Source organism: Chionomys nivalis, chromosome 1, assembly GCF_950005125.1.
Source record: "Chionomys nivalis chromosome 1, mChiNiv1.1, whole genome shotgun sequence".
NCBI classification, from domain to species: Eukaryota; Metazoa; Chordata; class Mammalia; order Rodentia; family Cricetidae; genus Chionomys; species Chionomys nivalis.
This window is the reverse complement of record NC_080086.1, coordinates 57988186-58011711: the sequence shown is the minus strand read 5'-3', so window position 1 is coordinate 58011711 and position 23526 is coordinate 57988186. Positions and strand designations below refer to the sequence as shown.

The 23526-nt window shown below is 39.5% G+C and overlaps 1 long non-coding RNA gene across 2 annotated transcripts in view; it reads left to right on the top strand.

Moving 5' to 3' along the window:
• Window positions 1–23526, top strand: part of LOC130870806 (uncharacterized) — a 333335-nt gene that overhangs the window by 82597 nt on the left and 227212 nt on the right. The window lies entirely within an intron of this gene.

The following is a 23526-nucleotide window of genomic DNA, read 5'->3' as shown; positions in this document are numbered from 1 at the left end:
GGTCTCTTAGTCTATGGGTGACATTTATACATAACTGAAAGCTGCCATAAACCTGTGGGATTCCTCTTGCTGGCAAACGGCAGGAAAATGCTAGAGGATTTGACTGTGGCCTGGCTCTAGTTCTATGGACCATGCCAGGACCAGCAGAGCTGATTGTGTTCATTTTTGTCCCAGGACAAGGATGGTCAGGAAGTTGTGTGAGGCAGCTGGTGGGGTGGGGGCTGGAAGTGCATAAAACAGGGCATGCAGTAAGCATAGCCTCAAGAAAGCATGAACAAAAGGCAGTCTATATTTTGCCAAATATGGTTTTCAGGAAAAGATCTCCGCTGACCTGCAACAAGTTACAACAGAGGTGAGATGGCAAAGATAGAGGCGTGCTTTGAGTTTCAAAGCCAGCGAGCTTGGAACATCCGATCTTACTGTTGAATTCAGAAAGGAAAAAGAAACCCACCTCTCCAGAATCAGGATAACTGAAAAGCAGAGTGAAGATGGTATCAGCAGTGCATTGAAACAGCACAGAAAATGAGTGAAATACATGTATATATGGATGGACACGTCTTTTTTTTTTTTTTTTTTTTTGGTTTTTCGAGACAGGGTTTCTCTGTGGTTTTGGAGCCTGTCCTGGAACTAGCTCTTGTAGACCAGGCTGGTCTCGAACTCACAGAGATCCGCCTGCCTCTGCCTCCCGAGTGCTGGGATTAAAGGCGTGTGCCACCACCGCCCGGCTTAGGACACGTCTTTTTTTAAGACCTACAGTCAAATCTTCATTCAGCTGCCGATGGGCTGTGTGTGGCTTTGACCAAGATACATAGTCTCTCTTAGCTTCAGTTTTCACATTGGTAACAGAGTCAACCTCATAGGGCTGTTGTGATGTTACCACCAAACGCTGCCTGTACCCTGCCTGCTGCACACTAGGTGCTCATCATTAAGTAATAGCTTCCCAATCACATTAAGCATATAAGTCTTATGGAGGCAAAATGGGTTTATATTCCCTGGGACAACAGTAAGATGGAATGTTGATGTTCACTACTGACAAGGAATCGGGAGTCCCTGTGCCAAAGCAATTCAAGTAGAAAGGTCACTTAGTTTCAGGTGACTAGATTTCTCTGCCACCTGTGAGCTAGATACCCCCTCTATTTGTTCTGTGCCTCATTTTCCCTGGTATTAACTAAATAAGCAAACTGTTATGATTGATATGGTCTCTTTAAATCTGGACATTCGAATTCTTATCTGAGAAGTCTTACACACTATATCACAAGTTTGGAACATTAGTACATTTATAAATCAAAACAGTGACTGCATCTACACATGGAAAACTGTCCCATAGCCCCACTGTAAGGAACATTCACCATCACATAAGTGAACTGATAAGGAAATCACTGAATGAAGCCATGCTCGTGGCTTCCTTTGTCTGTGTGTGCTTCTATATCAGACAGAGCCTCTCTGGCCCCTTTTATAATGTAAGAAAAATTATTTCTATCTTCTCCTGACTGTAATAGGGAACACATTAATAGACTTTTTTTTTGCCCCCTCCAGACTTTGAACTTGTCCTGAGGCAGATTGTATGTGATTCTGAAGCACAAGTATTCATATAAAAATGAAGTATGGAATTTCCTCTTTATATATGATCCACTTATGGGTTTGGTACCTAACCTCAACTCTATTACAATAGAGCTACATTTCCAGGAAAAAGAAAAGAAAACCCAGACTTGATCACTTTCAAACTGAGCTTGTTTTTTCTTGGTGTAAACTGTATGGTCTCCTCCAAGATTAAATACAGATCTAAAAGGACATGGTGCTGATGTAACCCCCTGGGGAAGAATGGATTCCATGGGAGTAGGTGTCTGTTTGTCACTCACAGAGCTTGGGAAACTGAGGATTAAGAGGTGGCAGGCAGAAAAATTAAAGCTACAAAAGAAAAGACAGAGACACAGGATAGTGTTGGGAGGGCAACCCAGTGAATACTGAGTCTGTCCATGTTTACTTCTCATAGGCTTTATATACACCAATCCAAAGAAGAGGAGGGCAGGCAAAAGACTTCCTTACCATGGTTCAAGGAACAAACAAAGCAATCACCTTTTCGATACCCAAAGCATCAAGTAATCACACCCTAGGTCTAAACATCCTGTAACCACACCTTGGGTCAAGCCGCCTGTCAAATAGCCTTGAAGGAGCAAGAATAGGCTTGAACTCTCTGACCTTTGGTCAAGGTGGAACGAATTCCCATCCGTGGGCTCCCACAAGCTACAGTGCTTACATAGCATCATGCATGGCATGATAACTGGAAGGGTGCAATGTTGGCACTCAGATCTTGGTGCTGACCCACAGCTCTCTAATTGGACTTAAGGCCTGATGAACAAGAGGGCTGTTCCTGAAAGTCTTGCTAGCTACTTGAGCCTAGTGAGGCTGTGGATCTTGGAAGAGAACCTATATTTTACTAAGCCAGCACTATTACTAACTGTATTAAAGTATTTCTCCTTATACCCAGAGTATGCCCTTACACCCAGTTGCTCTCATCCCTCATTAAAGAAACTTCTCTTTGCAACAGATGAAAATTCTTACAAAAAGTAACTGGTCAAAATGCAGAGACCAGATGGCCATATGGTGCTGATCCACATACCACACTAAGGCGCAGGGAACATTGTAGATGATGGGTCAAGAGAGATTGTAAAAGCCAGAGAAACAGGATGTCTGCTATGAGACTGTGTCTCCTCCTAGAAACGGCAGGGAAGCTGCATCCAATAAGTCTCAACAACATGGCTCCTGAAACAAGAGCTGAACAAGAGGGACACCAACTGACTACTGACTTGGAAGCAGGAAGTCTCACGGGCCTCAACCCTGGACAACTAAGGAATACAGAGAACAGGAAAAATAGTCTTCCCCAGGGGACATTCAATTGGTTATCTACTTTCAAGTAGTCAGCTATGAAATAATTTATATAGAACTAACACTATATGGACTGAACAGATTGTATTTACATAATTAGAAACATATATATTTGCACCATTAGGTACATGTCTATTCCTAATGTTGCATATGTATTCCTAATTTTATATATGTATACACACACATATATGATGATTAAAGAGTCCAGAGGACCTGAATTTGAGAAAGAGTTGGGGGGGCAGTAGATGGGAAGGGTTGGAGGGAGTAAAAGGGGAAAATTATATAATTATATTTTCATTTCAAAAAATAATTTAAAAAAATTTAAAATTCCATTTTTGTTATTGTCTACTGGATCATTTATTTATTTATTCATTCATTTATTGATTGATTGATTGATTTTCAAGACAGGATTTCTCTGTAGCTTTTGGTGCCTGTCCTGGAACTAGTTCTTATAGATTAGGCTGTCCTCGAACTCACAGAGATTTGCCTGTCTCTGCCTCCCAAGTGCTGGGATTAAAGGCATGCACCACCACCATCACCCAGCTGGATCATTTTTTTAAAATATCAAAGATATTAAACTGGTATAAATGGCCTTCTGTTTGTCCAGGCTCAAATTTAGTCAATTTTTCCTATTCGCATTTGAAAGTGGTGATTACTTCTGCAGGGTGAAGGGTGTGTGTAGCTAGAAACCAAGACGGAAGGAAGCGTTTCTAAAGGCTGTTGACCCACTTGCTCCCCCCCCCCAAAAAAAATTGAGTTCAGAAAATAAATTTGATATAACTAAAGCATGAATTTCCCTCCATCAGTTAAATAATCATGGATTCAATGTCTGAGGTGAAACCAAATAGAAACGTCAATTTAGCATGTGAAAACAACTTCCCCAAACGCTATGGATGTGCACCTCCCTGGAGATGCCCTGGGTAGCCCTCCCTCAGCAAATACGGTTCTGTTCTAAATTCAATACTGCTTTGTGTCGTCAGCCTCTTTCTAAATTTCCTATGAGACGAAATTGGCAATTTGTGTCTTATTTTCTCCGATTGCCCATGATTCTCAAAGGACTGTGTGTGTCACTGGGTGATTGCATGCTTGCCCCTGTGCAAGCATTTCCCTTTTGGCTGGCCATTCCATGTGCTTTCCAGGAGAGCGTGTACTTCTTTTTATTGTAGTCCTACTTTGCCACCCTTTTACTCAGCACATAGTAGGTAGGCACTGAATGCCCTTTGAAATGGAACCAAATGCTTAGATAGTTCCTGCTGCAAAAGCTCAGCTTTTGGCAGTATCGGGGTTAATAAGGGATGGATGGGAGAGTAGAAAAGTTAGCAGTCCCATTTCAAGTGTGGGTGATCCGGGAGATACACTTCCCACTAGTTGGAAGGATTTGAACTTCTCTGAGTAGAAAGGCCAATTAGAATTCTCCACACTAATATTGTTTGGTCACAGATCCCCTTATTTCCTTTAATGTCACATTCCTCTTGGAGTGTTTCATGCCATAAAACACATGGTCCAGGAGCCTGTGGTGAATTGAACATCTTCCAGTCTTCCTTTGCTCTGACTTGTCCTGTCCTTTTCAGTTGTTTTGTGGACACACGTCTCCAGCATGAGCTGAAGCATCCCCAGTTATGAAACACTTCTATCCCACAGGCTGCAGAGCAGACATTCACCACGGGCCCAGAGAGAGATCACCTCCTCTGTGTACACTCAGTACAATCGAGCAGCTGCTCTAGGGGTGATCCCAATTGAAACAACCAATATTTAAAATGATACAAGCCCTTTCCTTGTGGCCTGAGAAGTTACAGAAGACCTCATGTGGCCCCTTCTGGATGTTTCACATCTCCACTCCCATTCGTGGTGGGTCACAAATGCTATTTCTTTTCCAAAGCTGGCCTGGGAAATCACTTGGCTAGGATCCCGATGGCCTGATGCTGCATACTTGGCTGGCTTGGACTTCCTGTCCTACTGATGATACCGTGCAGCGGGAGCAGAAAATGAGGCTGGGTAATTCAGGCACCCCCGATCCTGGGCAATTTACAGAGTTCATTGAGAATGTAAAATAAGATGGCTTCCCATCTATCTCCCCCACCCCCATTCATCCATCTATTCTCATATCTGTTATTGCCTAGGTATCACAGGAGCCATCTTTCCCACTGGAGTTAGGCTCGCAGCCCCTGGAGCTGTGCAGTGAGCAGCTCGGGCACAGCAGCACGGATCATCAAAGTCTGACATTTGCTGGCCTTCCATGATGGTTCACAAATAATCATGCCAGCAATTTCACAGCCAGTGTTCATGGAACTTTATTGTGTGTCATTTATTTATGAAGGAATCATGTTCAGAAACCACCTTGGATAAGTTAAACAAGCAAAAAATACACCGAGAGAACAGGAGAGTCTGTGCTAAGTGGGATTATTAGTGTGAGTGTCCTACGGGTGCCTTTTCTCCTAGTGAGGGGGCCATATTAGAGCCTCCTTTCCATGGGTAGGGGAGTGGTGGAGTGGACAGGGGGTAATAAATACATAGTTAATATTTTGACTTAATTGGCAAATAAAAAACTTTAAATTACATAGTTGGGACAAGCAAATTTTAATAAGTCTTGCCTAGGAACAGCATTTGAAAATTGGAGGCTTTATTGACTATTAATGGATAATGGGAGAAAAAGTTTTCCACCACAGGGGTAGACATTTCAAGAACTCTGGGAGCTGGCATGGGGTGTTTATCAAAAGGCTACAAAACTCCGTAACTGTTCTTGATGAATGAGCTCAGTACTTATGCAATTTTTCCTCTTTAGTGTTCTTTTGGCCCCAGTGAAAGCTACAAATTGTACTTTTGCTTCAGTTTCCTTTATAGAGAATCTGATTCACTGAACAATAATGTGGTATTTTGTTTGCTTTTGTTTATTTAAATTTTCCTTCTGTGAGATTCTGATTGGAGTAAGCTGTGCACTGCACAGAATATGTGCACTCTCTGTGATGCCCGTGGAGAACTAGAATGTCTCTGGTCCTACAAGCAAGTAAGCATGCAAGACCAAACAAGGATAAAAAGGAGGCATTTCTAATGAATCAGAATATAACATTTCTCTTTTCCCCATACCTGGCTATCTGGGAATCTGTATCCAAAATTCATGACCAAATATAGAAACTTAGAACTACCTGAGAGCTGGGACGGCTTTGGGAACAACTTATGACAATTGCCACATTTATGAGTAGAATATTAAGTCTCAGGTGGAATATACATCAGGATACACACAGAAAGTGTGGTTTGATAGACATGTCTTGGCTTTCAATCTGGTTTATCATTCTGTCAATCGAGTGTGGCTGATCAGTAGGCTGGCTTGACTAAGAAATCAATTGGTTCCTTCTTATTGTCTTTTGACTGGATGTTATCACCTCGCAAGAATATTTTAAAGGTATTGCCTAAATCTTACATCGAATTGTGAAAATTTATTTTTGGAAATATTTGATTTTAAAATTTATTTTCTCCTTTGAAAAAGAACAGTATCTAATTATAGCACTCTGACTTCTGGCTTGTTGGCATGTGACCCATACCATGGTCCAATCAGAGACCTCGCCTAAGATTTATTTGTCTTGAAGTCTTTCATTCTGATTGAGGTTCCAAATAATTAAAGAACAATGCTAGCTCTTATGAACTCTACACTGTAAAGAGTCATGCAGAAATAGAATGAATTAACCCTCAAGGGTTGAGAACCTAAAGTCAGATATTCGCTTTGCCTCTTCCTGTGATTTTATGCTTCCTACCCGAGTTTACTCATTTCAAAAAAAAGAATGCTGGAACGAATAAGTTAGATATCCAAACTGAGTATATACTAAATCATAAATGGTTTAAGAAGAGGAGAAGGAGATGAGGCTAAGGCTAGAATAGTAGCTCAGTGGTGGCTGGCTTGCTTGGCATTCAAAAAGGCCCTGGGTTTGACCCCACAGCAACAAAAAATTGCTTACTTACTTAATTAATTTGAAATGACTAAGTAAGGTTCCTGTTGTTTTTGTCTCTGTGTATTTTGAATAACTACCTTCCTCTGTATTTTCTTAGTGTAACTTTTGACAAAGTAAATCCATGTGTTCAGAATGGCCTCTGTGTTTCACTGCAGTAAATCTTCCCATTCTCAAAATGTAGTTGTTGATGGATTAATCCCCAATGTGATATTATGAAGATGCGTCCTTGAAAAATAGTTAGGTTTGGGTGAGGTTGTAAAGGTGGGAGCAGTACCCTTAAAGGAAGAGATGCTAAGAGCTTGCCTATATTTCTCAGTCCTGACATATGGGGGCATGCAGACAAGAAAGCCGTGTGCAAACCAGGAATAGGCTTCACTGGGCATCAGATCCATCAACACCTTGGTCTTTAACTCCCCAGCCTCCAGAACCATGAGAGATCAATGCTCGTTGAGTTGCACCTACCTCAGCATTATATTGCTTCCTCCTTCAATAGAAGTTACTTCCAACACTTTTAAAAAGTCAATGTCCAGGCCGGGCGGTGGTGGCGCATGCTTTTAATCCCAGCACTTGGGAGGCAGAGGCAGGCGGATCTCTGTGAGTTCGAGGCCAGCCTGGTCTACAGGAGGTAGTTCCAGGACAGGCACCAAAAGCTACAGAGAAACCCTGTCTTGAAAAATTAAAAAAAAAAAAAAAAGTCAATGTCCAATGTTCTTTACTCTCTTTGCTCATCTCTCATCCAGACAATAGAGAATAGGATATTAAGTGCACAGTGTAAATAACAAAACCAGCACAACTACTCAAAGATGGTTTAAGAAAAATATTACAAAATCAGTAAAACCACAGGAATTAGCATACATTTTTCAAGAATAATTCTGAATGTTAATGGTTTTATTTACCCAATGAAAATACACATGCTAACAGATTGTATTAGAAAACAGGATATACATCATGCCTCCAAGAAACACACCTCTCCACCAAAGGTAGATACCATTGTACATTAAAAGAATGAAAAAATGTTATTCCAAGACAATGAAACTAATACACAATCAGGTATAGGTAATTTAATATATAAAAAAGTACATTTTAAACCGAAAATAGGAGGACGATGGGGAGTTATCTCATGTACTGTAAGACATAATATTATGAAATGACCATCGTCCCAAAAGTAATCTATAGATTCAATGCAATCCCAGTCAAAATTCCAATGCTATTCTTCACAGACATAAAAATCACCATCCAAAAATATTTACATGAAAACACAAAATAAAAATGAAAATAACAAAGATAAAATAATAAAAATAAAAGTAATCCTTAACAAAAAAGAAAGTAAGAACTACCACCAACCTGATTTTAGATTATACTACAGAGCCATTGTTAGAAAAACAGCGTCGTTGGCCCCAAACTGATACAGATCAATGGAATAGAATAAAATAAGTCCATGCAACTACAGTTACCTGATATTTGAAAAGATGCCAAAAATATACAGTGGAGAAAAGACAGCATCTTCAACAAATGATACTGGAAAGGCTGAATTTCAACATACAGAAAAATTAAACTAGATCCTATGTCTGACCCAGCACAGAACCCTTCTCCAAATGGATTAAACTAGATCCTATGTCTCACCCAGCACAGAACCCTACTCCAAATGGATTAAAGGCCTCAACCTAAGAGGTAGAAGGGGAAATGGGGGAGTACACTTCAACTTATAGGCACAGGTAAGTGCCTTCTAATGAAATAAGATCAGCAACTGACAAATGGGGCTCATGCAACTTGAAAGTGCCAAGTGAGCAAAGAGACAGCCCCCAGAATAAGGAAACATCTTTGCCAGCTGTTTTTCTAACAAAAGGTCTGTGTTCAAGTTATACAAAGAATGAAAACAACTAAACATTAAGAAAACAAATATCACAATTTATAAAATGGGCTATAAAACTAAACTGAAAATCCTCAAGAGAAGAAATGAAAATAGCCAGGAAACCTTTTTCTAAAGTGCCCAACATCTGTTTTGGATGTTTGTCATCTTCATGTAAGCTAAAGTCATTTGAGAAGAGGCAACTTCAATTGAGAAAATTCCCCCATAATCTTGACCTACAGGCAAGCCTTCAGGGGCATTTTCCCAACTGGTGGTTGATGTGGAAAGATTCACTCCAGGTATGGGGTACCAGCCCTGGGAGGTTGTCCTGGGGTGTACAAGGAAACAAACTGAGAAAGCCAGGATAATCATTCCTCCATGGTCTCTGCTTCAGTTTCTGCCTCTAGGTTCCTGTCCTGATTTACTGACTTGACTTATGTCAATGAACTATGATCCTGGATATGTAACCAAAATTATACTCTTCTTTCCAAGTTTATTTTTTTCAATATTTTTTAAAGACAATCTTATTTTACATACCAATCTCAGTTCCCTCTCTCTCCCATCCTCCTCCTCCCCACCCTGTATCTAGGCTGAACAAGGTATCCCTTCATAGGGAATGGGCTCCAAAGACCTAGTTCATGCACTAGGAATAAATACTGGTCCCACTGTTACAAATAATGCTGCTATGAACACAGTTGAGCAAATATCCTTGTGGTATGGGTCTGCATCCTTTGGGTATATGCCCAAAAGTGGTATTGCTGGGTAGATTGATTCCCAATTTTTTGAGAAAATGCCTTACTGATTTCCAAAGTGGCTGTACAAGTTTGCACTTCTACCAGAAGTGGAGGCATGTTCCCCTTACTCCACATCCTCTCCAGCATAAGCTGTCATCAGTGTTTTTGATCTTAGCCATTCTGACTGGTGTTAGATGGTATATCAGAGTTGTTTTGATTTGTTTTTCCCTCATGGTTAAAGATGTTGATCAGTTCCTTGAGTGCCTTTTGGTTATTAGAGATTCCTCTGTTGAGAATTCTCTATTTAGATTTGTACCCCATTTTTAATTGGATTATTTGATATTTTGACACCTAGTTTCTTAAGTTCTTTGTATACTTTGGAGATAAACTTTCTGAAGTGGTGTAGGTGAAGATTTTTTTTCCCGTTCTGTAGACTTCTGTTTTGTCTTGCTGTGTTCTTTGCCTTACAGAAATTTTTTGGTTTCAGAAGTTCCATTTATTAATTGTTTCTCTCAGTGTCTGTGCTACTGGTGTTATATTCAGGAAGTCTTCTCCTGTGCCAGTGCATTCAATGCTACTTCCTACTTTCTTTTCTATGAGGTTCAGTGTGGTTGGATTTATGTTGAGGGTCTTTGATCCATTAGGACTTGAGTTTTGTTCATGGGGATAGATATGGATCTATTTGCATTCTTTTACATGTTGACATCCAGTTATGCCAGCACCATTTGTTAAAGATGCTTTCTTTTTTCCATTGTACAATTTTAGTATCTTTGTCAGAAATCAGGTGTTCATTGGTGTGTGGGTTAATATCAGGGTCTTTGATTTGATTTGATTTCATTGGTCCACATGTCTGTTTTTGTGCCAATACTAAGCTGTTTTCATTACTATAGCTGTTTGGGGAGGATGTTTGCTCATTTCCCGGCTACACAGACTCCTAATAATCACACAGAAATCTGTATTAATTACAATACTGTTTGGCCAATAGCTTAAGTGTATTTCTGGCTAACTTATATCTTAAATTAACCCATTTCTATTAATCTGTGTATCACCACATGGTTGTGGCTTATCAGCAAGATTTTGGTGTGTCTGTCTCCTGTGGGTGGCTACATGGCTTTCCTTTGCTTCCCCTTCTTTCTCCCAGCATTAAGTTTAGTTTTCCCTCCTATCTCTATTCTGCTAAGCCACTGGCTGAAACAGCTTTATTCATTAACCAATAAAAGCAACACATATACAGAACATGGGAGATCTTCCTACACCATATAGCTGTATAGTGGAGATTGAAGTCAGGGATGGTGATGCCTCAGAAGTTCCTTTCTTGTGCAGGACAGTTTTGGCTATCCTGAGTTTTTTCGATTTTCCATATAAAGTTAAGTATTGCTCTTCAAGTTCTGGGGAGAATTGTGCTGGGATTTTGATAGGGATTGCATTGAATCTGTAGATTGCTTTTGGTAAGATTGCCATTTTTACTATGTTGATTCTACCTATCAAAGAACATGGGAGATCTTACCATTTTCTTATATCTTCTTCAATTTATTTCTTTAAAGACTTAAGTTCTTGTCATACAGGTCTTTCACTTGTTTGGTTAGAGTTACCCTAAGATATTTCATGTTGTTTGTGGCCATTGTGAAGGGTGATGTTGCACTGATTTCTTTCTTAGCCTGTTTATCATCTGTGTAAAAGAGGACTAGTGATTTTTTTGAGTTAATTTTGTATCTTGCCACATTACTGAAGGTATTTTTAAGCTGTTAGAGTTCCCTGGTAGAATTTGGGGGTCACTAATGTGTACAATCGTGTCGTCTGCAAAGAGTGAAAGTTTCACTTCTTCCTTTCCAGTTTGTATCCCCTTGATGTCCTTTTGTCATCTTATTGTTCTAGCTACGACTTCGAGTACTATATTAAATAGACGTGGAGACAGTGGACAGCCTTGTCTTGGTCAGTATATTTTGATAATAGCAGTAGAAAGAAAACTAAGGTAGCATCCTTGCTATCAGGAAAAAAATGCAAATTAAAATTACATTAAGATTCTATCTCACTCCAATCAGAATGGCCAAAATAAAGAATCACATAACAACAAATACTAGTTTGAATGTGGCAAAGAGAGACTTTTGTGCACTGTTGACTGCCTGAAAAACTAGTACAGCCATTTGGGGAATTAGCATGGAGGAGTCCTAAAAAAAATTAGAAAGAACTACTGTATGATCCAGCTATATCATTGAGGCCACATACCCACAGACTTTATATCCTACAAAGAGATACTTGCACATCCATGTTCATATCTGCTCTATTCACAATATCTAAGAACAGAATCAATCTAAATATTCATCAATGAATAAATGAATAAGAAAAATATACATATTCACAATGGAGCATTTACTCAGCTATAAATAAAAATATAATCATGACGTTTGCAGGTAAATGATTGAAACTGAAAAGAAGTTTATACCAAGTGAAGTAACTCAGAACCAGAAAACAAGCTACAGATACCATGTGTTCTCTCATAGACAGACCCAACTTCAAATCTTTTGTTTTGTGTTCAATTTGGAGCACAAGTGAAAGCTAGGAAACTAAAAAGGGAACTTTTTTTAAGAGAAAGACACAATAAGGGAAAGGAGGTTGTAGATTGCTGGTAAAATGAATTTTGAGAGCAGAATACTAGGCCAGAAGGGCTTAAGCAGGATCACAAGAGTAAATATGAAATTCCCTCCTGTGGAGCCTGTTTCAAATCCAATGAGCGCACGCCTTTAATCCCAGCCCTCGGGAGGCAGAGGCAGGCGGATCTTTGTGAGTTCGAGACCAGCCTGGTCTACAAGAGCTAGTTCCAGCACAGGCTCCAAAACCACAGAGAAACCCTATCTCGAAAAAAAAAAAAAATCCAATGAGCGACTAGGTACTCCATACCCCCAAACAGTCATGCCACTATGGTGCCAGGGGACACATATGAATAGCTTGTCAATATTATCGGACACAGAGTCCAGTGCTGGGCAAGATTGCTGATAACCTTTTCTTTCTTTTTTTTAATTAATTAATTTATTTAATTATTAAAGATTTCTGCCTCTTCCCCGCCACCACCTTCCATTCCCCCCCTCCCCCAATCAAGTCTTCCTTCCTCCTCAGCCCAAAGAGCAAGCAGGTTTCCCTGCCCTGTGGGAGGTCCATGGACCACCCACCTCCATCCAGGTCTATTAAGGTAAGCATCCAAACTACCTGGGCTCCCACAAAGCCAGTACGTGCAATAGGATCAAGAACCCATTGCCATTGTTCTTCAGTTCTCAGTAGTCTTCATTGTCCGTTATGTTCAGCGAGACCGGTTTTGTCCCATGCTTTTTCAGACCCCGGGCAGCTGGCCTTGGTGAATTCCCGATAGAACATCCCCATTGCCTCAGTGTGTGGGTGCACCCCTCGCGGTCCTGAGTTCCTTGCTCGTGCTCTCTCTCCTTCTGCTCCTCCTTTGGATCGTGAGACTTCAGTCCAGTGCTCCAATGTTGGTCTCTCCTATAGCAGCATGCATAGCATCTTCCAACACTGTGAAAGCTAGCCAGCAAGGAGTAAGTTTCCATGTGGATTTGGGATTGATTTCTCTGTCTTACCATGTAGCTGTGGTGGATAATCAAGTGCAATGGCAATAGCCTGTGATGGTTTGGAGACATCTGGGGCCTCCTTGACCAGGAACTTAGAGATACTTCATATCTTGTATTGCAACTTTCATTTAATGACCCATGTCTTCTGGGAGAGACACTGTCCAATAGCAGATTCTACCATAGACCTTATTACCTTCTCATCCACAAACCTTTGCATTATTTGAGATAAAATAGAATGCAATATTTGGAATGTATCCTACTTTGAGTCTCTGTTTCTGGGATAAAACACTGACCAAAACAAACTTGGGGTTTATTGCATTTCATAGGCCAGAGTCAATTGTCAAGGGAAGTCAGGGCAGGGACTTGAAGCAAGAATCTGGAGACTGGAACTAAAGCAGAGGCTGTAGAACAATGCTTTTTTATTAGCTTACTCAACATGGCTTATTCAACCTTCTTGCATTTCTTCCTTTTTTCCTTTCTTTCTTTTGTCTCCTTTCTTTATTCTTTCCCTCTTCCTTTCTTACTTCCTTCTTGTCTTCTTCCTTTCCTTCTCTCTCTCTCTCTCTCTCTCTCTCTCTCTCTCTCTCTCTTTTATTTTCTTTCATTTTTTGGAGACAAGGTCTATGTAGCCCTGACTGTCCTGGAACTTGCTACATAGACCAGGCTGGCTTTGAACTCAACAGAGATCTGCCTGCCTCTGCCTCGTGAGTGTTAGAATTAAAGCCATGAGCCACCAGCTTCGGCTCAGCCTTCTTTCTTTCAGTTCCCAGAAACACCTTCTCATGGGTGACACTGCTCACAGTGACATGGACCCTTTCCCTATCAATCATCAATCACTAATCAAGAATATGCACTGTAGACTTGCCAAAGCCAATCTGATATACACAGTTCCTTGGGTGAGTTTCCCTCTTGGGTAACTCTAGTTTATATCAAGTTGACAAAAACTAAGAAACACTGGTTGAGAAAGGAATTCAGTGGGAAAAGGGAGTAGGGACAAGCAAGGAAACTGGAGGAGGAAATAAAAGATTTACAGTGATATATATATATATATATATATATATATATATATATCACTTTTCTATATATATCATATTGAAACTTATTAGGTTGTATGCCAACTATGCTGGTTTGAAATAAAATGGCCACCATAGGCAGTGATACTATTAGGAGGTGAGCCCTTGTTGGAGTAGGTGTGGCTTTGTAAGAAGTGTGTTTCTGTGACAGTGGGCTTTGAGGTTTCCTTTGCTCAAGCTGTACTCAGTGTGGTGGATAGTACACTTCCTGTTGCCTGCGGATCAAGTTGTAGAACTCTCAGCTCCTTCTCCAGCCTGGTGTCTGCCTGCATGCTACCATGTCCCACAATGATGATAATGGTCTGAACCTCTGAAACCGTAAGCCTCTTCAATGAAATATTTTCCTTTTTAAGAGTTGCCATGGCAGAGACCCGCAGTGGAATATTGGGCTGAGCTCCCAAGATCCAGATAAAGAGTGGTAAGTGTGAGAATATGAGCAAAGAGGCCAAGACCATGATGGGGACACACACTAAAACAGTTTACCTGAGCTAATGAGAGCTTATCAATTCCAGCCGAACAGGGAAGGAACCAGCATAGGACCAAACTAGACCCTCTGAATGTACTGGGGCAGACTGCAGGGCCACTGGCAGTGGCATCAGGATTTATCCTTACTGCTTGTACTGGCTTTGGGGGAACCTAGTCTTTTGGATGAATGACTTGCTCAACCTAGATATAGTAGGGAGGGCCTTGGATTTTCCCCAAAGCAATGTGCCTTGCCCTCTCTGAGGAGTGGATGGGGGGGGGTTGGAATAGGAGGAAGGTAAGGAAGGGTGGATGGCATGGGAGGAGGGGAGGGAGTGGGAACTGGGATTGGTATGTAAAATGAAAAAGATAGTTTGTTTTCTTTTTAAAAAACAAGAAAAAAAGAGTTGGCATTGTTATGGTGTCTATTCACAGTTATAGAAACCCTAAGACACCATTTAAAATTAAACACTGATAATAAAATTGATATAGATATGCAAAAAACCCCACAACAGTGGCATACATAGGAAAAGTTGGAAAGTGACTGTGTATGCATAGCAGAACATGCAGGCGCATAAGGGGTCTGAGAAGAGCTAAGATGACATCTCAGACGGGCACTATGCAGACAGTGAACCTCTAAAGCCAGTTAAAACTACAGCAGAAGAGTAACAAAGGCCCTTAGGAGGAGGAGAATCTGGTTCCACAGTCACTAGAGTTTTAGGCTCAAATGTTCAGATTTCAACAACAAATCGAAAGGCATTAAAAAAAAAAAAATCAGAGATCTGATCTTTAAAAAAAGAAATTACAAAAACTGGCCAGGAAAATACTTGACAACTCAGCTTCTATAGAGGCATTAAAATGTCTTCAAGATGCTCATAGATTAAAGGCATGCGCCACCACTGCCCGGCACTCGGGAGGCAGAGGCAGGCGGATCTCTGGGAGTTCGAGGCCAGCTTGGTCTACAAGAGCTAGTTCTGGGACGGGCACCAAAGCTACAGAGAAACCCTGTCTCGAAAAACCAAAAAAAAAAAAAAAAAAAGATGCTCATAGATGTAGAGGAAGTGAAGAAAAATAGAAACAGAAAACACAGTAACAGAAGCTCATATCCAATCCAGTGAAGAGCAACTCTAAGCTTCAGAGATCATCTAATGTCTCATGCATGCAGCTTTGATGAATCAAAGAAAAGGGTTTAATATAGTGAGAACTTACTCGGAACTTTTTAACAAGATAGGGTGTTAACTTTTTACTATCTGGGCATTTACATGTATTTTTAATGTATTACAATTTAGTAATTATGTGCACATGAAATTAATAGAAGTTACTTCCTGTTAAGATCTGTGAATTCCCTAAGACCATGGATTTTTTTTAAAAGTAACTTTATATATCAGAAATAACATCACATCTTTGTATTTTTTTAAAATTGTATTGTTGTTCAAGAATGATACCCTGTTGTCAAAAAGGTAGATATTCATAATTGTAATTTAGCCTTGTAAATAACCTTATGAAATCTTTTCTTGATTGAAGCTATTCAAAGGAAAAAATTCATATATTTTTAAAAAGAAACCAATAAGTCGAGTATGTTAAAAAAAACATGACTGAAACGGAAAATTCGTTATAGGGTCTCACAAGAAGATTTGAGCAGATGGAAGAATTCATCGGTGTATTTAAAGATAGCACAATAGAAATATTGACTCTAAGTAACAGAAAGAAAAAGACTAGAAAGAAGTGAGTGTAGCTGATGGAATCTGTTGGATACCAGCAAACAGACTTGATAGTGGAAAAAATTAAAGAAAATGAGAATGAGCTCCCAGTATTCACTATGAGAAATCAGTGAAGTCCTGAAAGGCAGGCAATGAAGGGCAAAAATCTATGAGGCATGAAAAATAAAATGAGAGAAGACTCTCCCCCTTATTGGTAGTTATTTTAAGCACAAATGGATCACACATCCTAATCAAAAGATAACAATTGATAGAATGGATAAAAGCAGATAATAGGAATGTGTTATCTGTAAGAGACTTACATTAGATTTAAAGACACAAGCAGATTGAAGGTATGTATGAAGGAAGACATTCTATGCAAATGATTACCCAAAGAGGAAAATAAGCTTCCCAATATGGGAAAAAAAGATTTCAAATGAGACAAGAAAAAGATAGATACTTTATGTTAGTGAAAATCCAGTTCACAAATGTGTGCAACCATTATAAACACTGTCGGTTCTCAGATTATACAGGGAAAAACTCACTGATGGGGGAAAGATGGCTATGCAGTAATAGTTGAAAACCTCAATATGTCTCTTCCTATCATAGATAAAACAACATGCCAGTAGATACACACATGAAGAATGTATGCAAGACAGTAGACTAACATGAGGAAGGAGATGTAAACAGAGCCCTCCACCCAAGGACACATAAGCGTTCTTCTCAACAGCGCATGGGCCTTTCAAGGACCGACTGTCATGCTCCAAATTATGTGTCAACTATTTTTTGAGATCACATCTTACTATTTAGTCCATGCTTACTGCAAACAAGGGTCCTGTTTCTTCGGACTCTCTAGAGGCGGGGTTATGGTGTGCACCATCATTCAGTATAGTTTTAGAAATAGATCTTCTCTCAGTGCGACAGGACAAAGTTAGAAACTACTTATGAGAATAACACTAGAAACATCAATTTGTGGCAATTAAACTATACATTTAAATTACCTATAGACTATAAAAGAACCATACCAAAAAAAATCAGAAAAATGAAAGCACTTAGAAGTGAATGAACATAATTGGCTATACCACTCGGAAGGTATCCAATCTCAGAAGCTTAGCAGGTCAGGCCTGATTAGTACTTGGATCAGATATTGCCTGGGAATCAAGGGTGTTGTAGACCAAAAAGTGAAGATAAAAACAAACAAGCAAAACCCACCAAGAGTAGTGGCACGGACTCTTAATCCCAGCATAAGGAGGCAAATGTAAGCAGATCCCTATGCTTTCCAGGTTAGCCTGGTCTACATAGGGAGTTCCAGACCAGCCAGGGTTCCACAGTGAGGCACTGTGTCAAAAAAAGAAAGAAAGAAGGAAAGAAAGAAAGAAAGAAAGAAAGAGAAAAAAGAAAGAAAGAGAAAGGAAAAGAAAAACCTGAACACACAACACTGTCGAAGAAACGAACACAGAAATACAACATACTATTACTTTTTTGACGCAGTAGAAGCAACAAGGAAGAAATTCATAGTTATAAATACTCATATTAACAAATAAGAAAGACTCCATATCAGCGATTTAGTTTAACAACTTAAGAAACTAGGAAAAGAACACTCAAAACTATCAGAAGGAAGGAAGTGATAAAGATTAGAACAGAGATCAAATAGAACAGAAGAAAAACAACAGGCAAAACAAAACAAAAACATTGAAATCAAAGATGATTGTTTGAGGAGAACAACAAGCCTGGCGAGCATTTAGCTCTACAGACTGAGAGAAGATTCAAATTACATTACTTAGAAATAAAACCGAGGACATTGCTTGTGATTCCACAGGGAAAACAAGGAGCTACCAGTAAACCAGATGACCCACATCAAATGGAAAAATTCCTAGAAATATAAAACCTATCAAATCATGAAGAAATATAAAGAACAAAATCTAAAACTGAACAGATCTCTTTGCTTTATAAGGGATTGAATGAATAATAAAAATAAATCCCCCCAAAAGCTCTGGATCCGGTGGCTTTATTCATGAATGACACTAAACTCTGAAAGGAGAAATTACACAAATCCTCCTCAAACTTTTTCAGAGAAACAAACAAGACTGAAAAGGAAGCAGTCTTTCTAGACACACCCTATGAGGTCATTACCTTGACATCAAAGTCAGAGGAAGACACTCCACAGTAAAAGTATAGTTCATTATTGCTTTGAAACATGAATACGGAAATTCTTAGTAAAATAATAGCAAAATGAAGTCCGCAGCACATTAAATGTTCTGTGTACTATGACCAGGTGTGATCCATTCAGGAATGCAGGGATGTGTCAATATATGAAACATTACTTTGGCTGAGTGCAAAGAAAAGAAATTTATGATCATCTCAATTAATGGACAAGAAGGCAACTGAGAATCCCTTAAAATTAGCATCTTGTAATTCTAACACTCCCTGGCTAGCACTACAGGAATGTGTGTTAGCACAGTGAACACTGTGCTTGAAAACTTCCTGGGCAGGATCACATCCAGTGGCCAAAAAGTTACAACTTTTTCTAAGATTAGGCAAGGAAAAATCACATATCCCTAGCAAAGAAGGAGACGTAAAATTATATCTGTTTGTAGATGACAGGATTTTCTTTGTAGAAACCCTAAGGGCTCTATGAAAAAGTGAAGATGACAAATCCCTTAGAACTAATAGATCAGTTCAGCAAAGGAGCTAGATCATTATTAAAAGGCTCGCCAGTCACCTCTCCACATGCTAACAATGAACAAGCAGAAAGAAACATCATGAAAAGAACTTCATTTACATTCAAGAGTAAAATATTTAGTAATTCACTCAACCAAAGACATGAAAGGCAAATAATCAAAATTAATGAAACAAATAAATGAAAATTAAAAATTGAAGTGCATCCATGTTCTTGAATTGGAAAATTTAATATTGTTAAAATGGCCACACTAAGCAATGTTTTCAACAGAGTCTCTGCAACTCTTATCAAAATCCCTTTGTCCTTTTTGGTAAGAATAGGAAAGCAACCTAAAAACTCACATGGATTTTTTAAAATGCTGAATAGTCAACATAATCTTGAAAAATAACAAAGCTAAAGGAATTCCATCTTCTGATATCAAAACTTGTGTCTAATGTAGAATAAGCAATACAGGCATAAAGACAATTCAATATAATGTAGACTAGATAGGTATAATGGAGAGTCATGAATAACTGCTGCAGGAGAGAGCAAGAGGGCTCAGTTTGTAAAGGTTTGCCTCTTAAGCACAAGGATCTGAGTGCGATCACCCAAAATCTGCTGGGAACAAACTAGATGGCGTGGCAAATGCTTGTAATCCCAACACTAGGAGGGTGGAGACAGACAGGTCCCTGGTGTTCACTAGACACTCAGTTAGCTGCTTGGAAATCTCTGGGCCAGTGAGACACTGGCTTAAAAAGTAGAAAGGTGATTGTACCTAAGGAATTACACCTAAGGTTGTCCTCTGGATTTCATATCTCTTCACACATACACACACACACACACACACACGCACCTCTTACATATATGCCAAATAGTTTTGATAAAAGTGCTGAGACCGTGTTTAGTGAGGAAAGGGCTATCTTAAAAAAGATACCAGGAAGACTGGTTGTCCATATGAAATTTGTTTTTTTTTTTCTATGCAAAGTGAACTGAGAATGGATTAGAAAAACAGTGCAACTCTTAGAAGAAAAACAGAAAACAAAAGCTTCATGTGGCTGGATTTGGTAACCATTTTTAGGTATGGTACAAAATATATAAGCAACACCAGAAAAATTAGAGAAATTGGACTACATCAAATTTTTAAAAGATGCATATCAAAGGTACTATTCATTGAATAAAATGTGTCACCCATAGATTGTGAGGAAAGATTTTTATAATTTTAATATCATATGTCTGAGAAGAGATTAATGTCCTAAATGAGCACTTCTAAAATGAAGCAGCAACGACAAAAGTCCTTATTCAAAACTGGGCAAATAAGAGCTGAAAAGGCTGCCACGTAGTGTTTGGTTCTCAGTCTACGTATAAGGGGGAGAACCAACTCCTATAAGTTGTCACCTGACCTCACACGCACTCCGTGGCTGTGGCATGCACCACTACACACTAAAAACTAACTAACTGTAAAAACGGGCAAAGGACTCAAATAGACATTTGCCTACCTCAGTGAGGAGGCACAGAGAGCCCAGGTGAACATGAATGATATTCACTATTATGAATCATTAGGAAAAGACAAATCTGAATCACAAATCCCATGTTATAATTATTAGGACAGCCGATGCAAAAAGTCTAAAACAAAGTAGGAAAAAAAAGCCAGTGTAGCAAGAACATGGATAAAATTGAATCCTTGCTGGTGGGATTATATTAAAAATATGATTGTACCTGCTGTAGAAAATGACAAGGTGGTTTCTTAAAATTTAAAAACAAAATTCCCACCTGATGCAGCAGCTCCACTTTGGGACTGTGAGAGGCAAATCACAGCATCAGTTCTCATAATAGAACGTGGAAGTCTCAAAGATCCAATGATAAGTGCATGAATAAACAAAATATGTTGTACCTATGCAGTTGGGTACTATTATTACCTACCTATAAGTACAAATGCGAAATTCTGCATTATTCCACTATTTGGATGAACATTTGGGACACTGTGCTAAGAGTAATATGCCCATCTCAAAAAGACAAGCACTATATGGTTTTACTCATCTGAGACACATCAAATAATCAAGTTCCAGGAGCAGAAAGCAAAATAGTGGGGTTGTCAGGCATGGAAGAATGAGAGGTTATTGCTTTATGGGTAGAGTTTTGATTTTATAAGATGAAAGAATTATAAAGATGATTAGAAGTCATTGTTTTTAGCATCACCAAGTTCTATACCAAAATGACACAGCAAATTTTGTGTTATATGTATTTTATCAGTTTATAAAGTTGCAAATAGAAATCAATGCAACTAAGCATATTAGTAAAAGAGAAAACACATGTGATTATCTCTATAGTTACAGAGAAAGTTGTTGAAATCCAGCGTGATTCCACAGCAAAACATGCCACTTCCTCACTAGGGCTTCCTGAGCACAGTTTCCTCTTGTACTGTGCACACCAGGGCCACCCCTGGGCTTAGTGACCAGTTGGTGGTTGGTGTGTGTGGAGTTCCCAAGTGTGTGGTTGTGGGTTTTGGCAATGAGGACAGCCATGTCCACAATGACCAGCCATGTAGAGCATGCTTAGCCTTACCTGATAACACATTTATAACTGAGTACAGTGTTTCAATTTGAACAGAATAGAGTATCCTATTAAAGTTGTGAAATACACACACAAAGGAACCTAACACTGAAGGAAAAGGAACTTCTTCTGCCTGTTAACCTATTTAAGACCTAAAATAATGTCATTTAAGTGAATTCTTTTACCTCTGAGGTTGGGAATGAGATAAGCACCTTTTACTGTCATATTTACTTAGCAGTTTCTCTGTGGCCTTTTGTATGTTTAGAGATATAGGCATGCATACTATTTTATATATAAACTTGTATATATATCCAATCAGCAGAAAATATGTGCATAATATGCAGTAATTAACAAAGAAGGCAAAATCTGTGTATCACGAAAGAAGCCATCAAATAACCAGCACACTTCTGCCTAATCCTCACTATAATTAATAATCAGGCAGATGGAAGGTAGCAGTAGAGTGAACGCAGTTCACAGTGACAGAACAGATATGCAAACCTATTGTGGGGGGGAGCGCAGAGTACATAACCACTTCTGATGATCCTCCACCAGCAGTTACCAAAATAGGCAGATACCTATCTTAAGACTCAGCTTTCTTCAACACACATGTGCCCTCCATATTTGTGTGTACTATCAGAAAATTTGCATGAAATAAATGCTGAGATAAGCCCAAAGGTAAAATGTGCATATAATAAGCTGAATATATTTGTGTAATACATTTTATAGAAGCATTGTTTGCGATAGTAAAAATTTAAAAAACAGTGAAACATTCAGAAGCAATGGATAAACTGTGACATTGGCACACAATAGAAAACCTCAAACACTAAAAATAGACTAGTATTTCCTGTATAACATCGTTAAGTGATAAAATAGCGTACAAGAACACATATGGTGCTATTGTAAGCTCACAAGTAATTCTTAGTGAAGATTTCTGTTGCTGCAACAAAACACTATTAACAAAATGCAAGTTGGGGAGGAAAGGGTTTATTTGGCTTACAATTCCACATTGCTGTACATCATTGAAGGAAATTGGGACAGGAACTCAAACATGGCAGGATACTGGAGGCAGGAGCTGATGTAGAGGCCATGGAGGTGTGCTTTTTAGTGGCTTGCTTTACCTGGCTTTCTCAGTCTGCTTTCTTATGGAACCCAGGACCATCAGCCCGGGGATGGTGCCACCCGCAATGGTCTGGACCCTCCCCATCAATCAGTAATTGAGAAAATGCTTTACAGCTGGATCTCATGGAGGCATTTCCTCAACTGTGGTTCCTTCCTCTCTGATGACTAGCTTGTGTCAAGTTGACACACAAAACCAGCCAGTACAAATAGTTTGGAGAGTCATAGTTACATAATTAAAGCTATAAGGTTAAGGAGAAGGACAGACCCCAAATCAGAAGAGTATCTTTAAAAAATGTTATGTTTCTGATGGTAGCGATTAGACCCAGGGTGCTGCACATCTGAACAAGTGTTCTACAGAACACTTATAACCTGAGTTCACAAAGCAGTTCTGTAATGTGAGAGAGAAGAAGCTCCATAAATCAGCAGTTTGCTTGCCTGTTTGTTATTTCAGTTTTCTGTCCGTTATTCCAGGGTACAGGAGAGTGCATGACATCTGGTGATCACTAAAATATTTCTGAGTGAAACAAATGAAAGGAGATGGGGATTGGTACAGACAGGGAGGTGGGATTGATGCAGACAGGGAGGTGGGATTGATACAGACAGGGAGATGAGGATTGATGCAGACATGGAGATGGAGATTGAGGCAGACAGGAAGATGGGGATTGGTGCAGACGGGAAGATGGGGATTGGTGCAGACAGGGAGATGGGATTTGTGCAGAGAGGGAGATGGGATTGGTGCAGACAGGGAGATGGGATTGGTGCAGACAGGGAGATGGGATTGGTGCAGACAGGGAGATGGGATTGGTGCAGACAGGGAGATGGAGATTGAGGCAGACAGGGAGATGGGATTGGTGCAGACAGGGAGATGGGATTGGTGCAGACAAATAGAGTAGAGTTGCTGTAGTTCTGTCATTAGCCATGGTCACATAGACAGAGTGTCTGGGACACTTTTCCTTACCCTACACAGATGCAATG